The sequence below is a fragment of the Ctenopharyngodon idella genome, chromosome 14 (assembly GCF_019924925.1).
Source record: "Ctenopharyngodon idella isolate HZGC_01 chromosome 14, HZGC01, whole genome shotgun sequence".
Classification (NCBI taxonomy): Eukaryota; Metazoa; Chordata; class Actinopteri; order Cypriniformes; family Xenocyprididae; genus Ctenopharyngodon; species Ctenopharyngodon idella.
The window spans coordinates 20,756,188-20,764,070 of NC_067233.1; the positions used below are offsets into that span (position 1 = coordinate 20,756,188).

The 7,883-nt window shown below is 35.1% G+C and overlaps 1 long non-coding RNA gene across 1 annotated transcript; it reads right to left on the reverse strand.

Annotated features, from left to right (window-relative positions):
- Nucleotides 1-3,616: 3,616 nt before the first annotated feature.
- On the reverse strand, nucleotides 3,617-5,699 carry LOC127494332 (uncharacterized). Its single transcript, XR_007924846.1, has 2 exons — nucleotides 4,290-5,699; nucleotides 3,617-4,033 (listed from the first exon to the last, which is right to left on the reverse strand). It is a non-coding gene; the product is annotated as an uncharacterized LOC127494332 (long non-coding RNA).
- Nucleotides 5,700-7,883: the final 2,184 nt, after the last annotated feature.

A 7,883-nucleotide genomic window follows, 5' to 3' on the forward strand; every position in this document is an offset into this window, starting at 1 on the left:
TATAAAAGTTACATAAAATCTCACACTTTTGCTATACTAAAGCCTGAAATGGGCACTTTTTGTGACAGCAACCTCATCATTTTTGATCAAAGGCTTAACTTCAGAATTTGAACTAAAATCAGTATTCTTATGATTGCTCTGAACATTTCAGACAGAGTTCAACAAACTTTAAATTACTTTTTCATAAACTTAAAAAAAATAATAATAATAAAAATGTAGGTGTGACGGGGTTGTGATTTTTTCCCAAATTGGCCACTGCTCTAAATCTAGTGAATAAATGGAGAGCACATGGTATGCATGATATTAAGAAATCATGAATAATGTTGAAATAACAAAGATAATTTTCACAAGTGATAGTTTTCTATCTTTAATTGATGTAACGGGGTTGAGTCGTTAAGCTTGACAAACACAATTTCACAACATAATTTATTTATAATTGTTAAAGAAGGTGGTAACAACACAATTGTTGTTCAGAAGACTTCTATGATGTCACTTCCTATTAATGGTGTCACATAAGTATCGGTGCATTATTTTTATAGGGGGAGAATGGTTTGTGTAACGGGGTTGAGGGGTTACTGAGGTACGGAACTAAATAATGTGTTTAATAAATTTAATAAATAATAAATAATCATGAATTTACTTAGAAAAAAAACATTACCAGCAAAAAAGCACAGATGAATATTTATGGGAATAGCAAAATGTATGGACTTTTTTCTCATTTTATTATTCATATCCCAAGTACACTTTCATAGAAGGCCTTGAGAGACATGACAAAATAGGTGGTGTCAACTGAAAAAAACAAAATAATTTCTAATATAAAGATAAAATGTATGTCATGTTTTAAACATTATTAAAGGAGACATTACAAGTCAATTAATACAAAAAGCTTTTAAAAATTTATTTTGGTGACCCAATAGATAAAATACACTGAAAAAGGTCAGAGGGACTCAAATCGTACCGGTTTCGTGGAAGGACTCAAGTACTGTATTACTATTGTATTACTATTTTCTGTGTGAAATTGTAGCCTATTTGACTGTGTACTTGTGTTTTTTAATGTATCCTCTTTACCTACCTACTGTAAATCTAATTTCAGTGACAGTTTGGGAGATATTCACTGATCAAGGAATGGGTATAGAAAACTTCAAAATTAACCATCCATACACTATATTCCTAGCTTTTAGAAGCCATACAATAACTATTTGTGATGAACAGACAAAAATTTAATACATTATTCTCTGAAAATCTTCTCTCATGCTCTCAAATCTCATTCACATGAATCACGTTACACAGATAAATGAAATGACAGGTTTGGCATCAATGATGCTAGATGCCTTTTTCTTATGCTTTTGAATTTGAATATAAGACATTTGAACTTCAAGTTTAGTCTTTTTTTTTTTCTCTCTTTTTTTTTTTAAAGATATTGTATGGTTTCAGAACACAACTTATAACACATGAGTTGTGGACTTGTATGATAATTTTTAGAATCTTTTCTTGGACATTTTTGGAGCTTAGAATATTTATCCATTTTTACATAGATTGATGCATTGAATTGAACGAGACGTACTGATTTATGAATGATTTACACATTTTTTTCTGCTTGTGTTTCATGCAATGAAATTGAACGGTGACTGCATTATGCCTGAGATCTGCTTTTGGGCTCCACAGACAGAAAGTCAAACAGGTTTGGAATGTCACAAGGCTGAGGAAATTATTTTAATTTTACAGCTATCACTTTAATAATGTTACTAACAGTCAATTTTGTACTTTGCAGGGATCTTAGCCTAGTATGCTGAAACACAGGTTTAAACAGGAATAAAAATCCTCCTGTAGACCTGAAAATCATTGAAGTGCCTGGACCATCTACCAGAAAAGAGGAAAAAGAAGCCTAGCAGAAAACAAAGCTGCTACACCTTTTTACTTTTCGGACTCATTACTCATTAATGTCCCTTGTAAAGATTTTATTATTGATTGGATTTTATGTTGCAGCGTGTAAAGGTGCCGCCACATTTGTGACATTTCTGTGAAATCACACAGGCAAAAAGGTCTATTGACCATTATCAGCAATGTAGCGACCTACTATATGAAGCAGCTCACATAGGAGTCACTTTCAAGCAGCTTTCTGTTGTTCAAATCTGGCGAATTTGAGTGACCAACTTGGACCCACAGTGAAATATTTGACCATACACAAAATTAATGATTGTGTGGATTTCTATTGAAATTACTGGAATTTATTCGCCAAACAGCAGAAAATTTGACTGCACCTTAACTCTGTTATAAAGGGAAAATGTTATCTGCTTGTTGTTATGTAAGGAATACTGAGTGTATATTAGCGCTATTTGTTGTTTTCTTTTGGCATCTGATAGAGCTTTTGGACCTGGAAACAGTAACATCAGACTTAACAAGCAGATTGAGACACAAATGTTTTAAAGTTAAAGGGTTAGTTTACCCAAAAATGAAAATTCTGTCATTAATTACTCACCCTCATGTCGTTCTACACCAGTGAACCTTCACTGATCTTCAGAACACAAATGAGGATCTTTTTGATTAAATCTGAGAGATTTCTGTATCTCCATAGACAGCTATGCATCAACCACTTTGACGCTTCAAAAAGTTCATATAGAGATCATTTATTTGATGAACAGTTTGAATTTAGGCTTATATTCACATATAAACATTCATCAGCTCAAACATCAGTTGTGGTAAATGGAAGTATGTTTGCTTAACGTGCAAGAACCGATAAGGTTCATTCTTGTGTTACGCAGCACGTTTGAGCTTCACCCAAGAGGTTTGTTTTCGCACGTCAAGCTTGGTCACTTGAGCTTCTGTTTATTTTCGCTGATCAATGTTTATATGTGAATAAAAGCCTAAATTAAATCTATGCTCTCAGGTTTTATCAAAAAGATCTTCATTTGTCTTCCGAATGTGAATGAAAGTCTTACGGGTTTGGAAGGACACGAGGATGAGTAATTAACAGAATTTTCATTTTTGGGTGAACCATCCTTTAAGTATTCAAAATTTATTTGATGCACATTTTTAATTAGGGTATTCAAGATGTTAAAGGGTTAGTTCAACCAAAAATGAAAAGTCTGTCATTAATTAGCACCCTCATGTATATTTGTGAGTAAAAGCCTAAATTAAATTTGTTCGTCATATAAAGCGATTGAGTCACTTCAGAAAATTGGGACTAAACCACTCAGTTCATATGGATTAGTTTAACAATCTCTTTATGAACTTTTTGAAGCATCAAAGTGTCAGTTGTGTAGCTGCCTATGGAGGGACAGAAAGCTCTCAGATTTAATCAAAAAGATCTTCATTTGTGTTCTGAAGATGAACGAAAGTCTTACGGGGGTGCAGAACAACATGAGGGTGAGTAATTAATGACAGAATTTTAATTTTTGGGTAAACTATCCCTTTAATGTAATTTTTATTACATGGAACATTTGTGTTTCCATGCATTTTGTTGAGATGTCTTTTCTTCTATAGCCTATTGTATATAAATGGTTGATGTTTGAAAGGAACTGTATTGCACCAATTACTACTACGGTGCCAACCGTCTCAGAGAGTCGATTACCACATCTGATGTCCAATGGCCACGAGAGAAAGAAAGAGGAGGCAGTTGTACTAAATTGTACTAATTTACTCTTTAAGATGTTGAATATCAATAATCAAATACACTGTGTACATATTCACAATCAAAACAGATCACAAAATAGCAAATAAAACATACATATAGAGAGCGTAGGCCTACGCAAAATAATAAACAAACTGAATTATTTAACAGATTTGGATTTCAAGGATACAGATGGAGGCTGGTTTCACAAATATGTAGTGAAAAACAATGAGTGCAACAGTCCGTGTTGGTCTCTGCAGTTCTTTAAGGCGCTCAGATGTCAGGATAGCGATGTGAAGCTGGTCGTTAAGCTGCAGTCTCAGGTGCCCTGATGCACGATGTATCGTCGGCGATGAAGATTGCAAAGTCTATGATGTGCTTTATTGATTTATCCCGTTGCTGTATATGACTCTAAATGTGGTTCTATAATAAGCAAATAAACTTAATTAGTAACAGAAAACTGCATAAATGTGCGATGACATTAACAGCACAACAGAAATTGCTGCGTCATTGTAGCTGTATAATGGGCGATCATTCTCGCCATCATAAAAATGCTATACTTCACATAATCAAGGAAACACTCATTTTACATAAATAATAATCTAGCAGCGGTATATCAAGTTAAACAGTGAATAAATGGCATAATAATAATATAATGAACACTCAAAATGAAACTCACGGTCTTCAATGACGCACATTCCAGAATCGTCATGAAGGAAACTTCAACGAGAAGTCTGAGACAATTAAGCATCATCCACTGCCAATCGAGATCACAAATATTCTCCCTGCAGTTCACAAAGTGAGTCGCTACAGAAAAGATCTTCATTTGCATAATTTTGCTGCTTTTCAGAGAAGACTGCAGAACCTATGCTTTCACTCTACTGATCACGCATTGAAACTGATCCGCTCTCGCGCGACCACCAAACAAGCCACGCCCTCTCAATTCAAATCAATGACCAACATAACAGCTGTACAGCCCTTATAAGAAAAGAACACAAACTGAACATGGGCTTTTTTACAGTTGATTATTCCTGTTGCTTATGTATGTAAACTATTTTTCAAATGTGTATTGATATTTGGCCTATTGCTTTTTTTTTAAGTGCATGCCGTATGTATTAAAATGGATCTTAATGCAATAAACTATTTTTCTGGAGGCACCCAAAGAGGTTCCACACAATGCTTCATATAAGGGTTCCTCAGGAAACCTGGGTGGTTCCTCAGAGAACTGTCCCTTTTGAAAGGGTGCCTAGAGGATCTACAGACGGTTCCGCCAGTGTGGCAAAGTGAAGAACCCCAAAAGTTTCCTCCAGGCACCTTTTATTTTTACAGTGTAGAATCAATGTGGATGTGTTGTGGATGTGTTGTAGTGTCTTCTGCATTGTAGCAATATAACCTCTCAGGTCTCAGATGATGCATCAGCCAGACAGTAGTCCATATTTTGACTTTTTGAACATATTTCTGGCAAAAGAGATCTCGGACATTAACATTCTATATATACTCAATGAGTCTTTCTGATGATACATCAGCCATAGTCCTGATTTGACCCACTGAACACATTTCTGGCCAAAGAATCCACAATCTTGAACATATTTGACATACTGAAAATATTTTAGGCCAAAGTGTCCTCAATCTTAAAATTTCTATACATACTCATTGGCTCCTTCTGATGTTACATGTTACATTAGTCACATAATTACATAGTTACATCAGTCAGCCAGTAGTCCATATTTGACCTACTGAACTTATTTCTGGCCAAAGATTCCACTATCATGAACTTTCTATGCATACTCATTGACTCCCTCTGATGTAACATCAACCAGACATTAGGCCATATTTGACCTACTGAACATATTTCCGGCCAAAGAATACTTGATCTTGATATCTACTCTTTGAGCCTTCTGAAATTTCATCAGGCATACAGTAGTACATATTTGAACTTGTGAACATATTTTTGGCCAAAGAGTCCACGGACATGAACTTTCCATATATACTAATAGACTCCTTCTTTCATCAGCCAGACGGTAGCCCTACTGACCTATTTGACCTACTGAACATATTACTGTCCATTACTGTGTCTCGAAATTTCTATACATACTCATTGGCTCCTTCTGATGTTACATCAGTCAGCCAGTAGTCCATATTTGACCTACTGAACATATTTCTGGGCAAAGAGTCCACGATCATGAATCTTCTATACATAGTCATTGATGCCTGAGTATGACTAGAATCAGACATACAGTAGTACATATTTGTCCTTTTAAACATATTTTTGGCCAAAGAGTCCTTGGACATGAACTTCACATATATACTAGTGCACGTCTTCTGATGTTTCATCAGCCAGACAATAGTCCTTATTTGACCTACTAAATATATTTATGGCCAAATATTCCATGATCATGAACTTTCTACGCATACGCATTGACTCATTCTGATGTTACATCAGACAGACGTGAAATTTTGTCATATGTATAACTTTCTATACATATATCTGTCCAAAGTGTCCTGCATTTTGAACTTTCTATACATATTGGCTTCTTTTGATGTTACATCAGCCAGACAGTAGCCAATCTTTGAACTACTGAACATATTTCTGGCCAAAGAATCCTCTATATTGAGATTTCTAAATATACTCAATGACTCCATCTGATGTTTCATCAGCCATAGAGTAAACCTAATTTGACCTGTTGAACATATTTCTTGTCAAGAAAACCTGGACCCTTAACTTAGTATACATAGTTATATCAGTCAGCCAGTAGTCCATATTTGACCTACTGAACTTATTTATGGCCAAAGATTCCATGATCATGAACTTCCTATGCATACTTATTGACTCATTCTGATGTTACATCAGACAGACAGTTGTGTAAATTTGACCTATTGAACATATTTCTGGCCAAAGAATCCTGCATCTCGAACTTTCTATACATAGTGGTTTCTTCTGATGTTAAATCAGCCATAGAGTAGACCTAATTTGACCTATTGAACAGGTCCTGGACCTTTAACTTAGTATACATAGTTACATCAGTCAGCCAATCGCGTTCCGGGAGGGAGAAATGGGAACACGGGGGCACTGCTATGCGACCACAAAGGGCACTTTCACTTTCGCGATCAAAGGGGCAAGGGCTCGAGCCCCCCTGCCCCCCGTGCACGCCACTGTTCAAGATAGAACAGAAAGCCTCAGTAATTAGCTATTAACTTAACTAACTGGATTTAACCTTGTGATAAACATGCGAGTTTGCAAAATAAATGAAACTGTCATCACATAACAACGGCCAACCAGCATTTCCCAGTTTATCAATCAAACATTGACAGATATGAGCAGCAAACCAGCTATTAACATAAGGCCCTTAAGTAATATTTTAAACATTAATAAACGTTTTAACGTTACCATTGTTTGTAGAGAAGATATAGACTTTTTAAACGTGTGACTTTGATTGAATTACATATAGATTATGCATTTCATTTAAAAGTAAAACGTCCAGCAGTCAAACACTTGATCACGCAAATATTTCAGACTTAATAGTTTGTTTGTTTGTTTTTTACGATAATTGTAGTTTTATTCTTATTTTTTATTCTTAATTTCATTACATATAAATTTTTTTCCCTCCATTTTTCATTTACACAACAATCAACATAAATATTCACATATCAACACAAACAACAACAACAACACAGCCTGTATACAGATATTGTGCTTTTACAATATGTGCACAAAGAAAAAAAAAAAGAGAGAATCACATCAGTAAATCTGCAAAACCTGACATCAGCATCAGTTCGTTGACTTACAGTTATAATTGGTTTTGAAGATAATTTATGAAAGGACACCACATGACAGTGAACTTAGACCCTGAGCCCCTTAAATGAAGTCTTATTTTTTCCAAACTCAAGAATTGTAACACATCTCTGGCCCACTGTTTAAAAGAAGGAGGGAGGGACTGTTTCCAATTAATCAAAATCAAGTGCCTTGCTAACAGAGAAGTAAAGGCTATACAGTCCAATTCACTTTTTGACAAAGTGTTTTTTTCACACACAATACCAAAGATGGCGGTTAAAGGATTTGCACAAACATCTTTGCTAAATATTCTAGAATAAGATACAAAAATCTGTGACCAAAAAACAGACTAGGACATAACCAAAACATATGAGCTAATGTAGCAGAGGACTGCTTACATCTTGTACAAGTGGGGTCAACAGAGGAATACATCTTTGCCAGCTTGGCCTTGGATAGATGAAGTCTATGTACCACTTTGAATTGAATAAGGCTGTTCTAGTG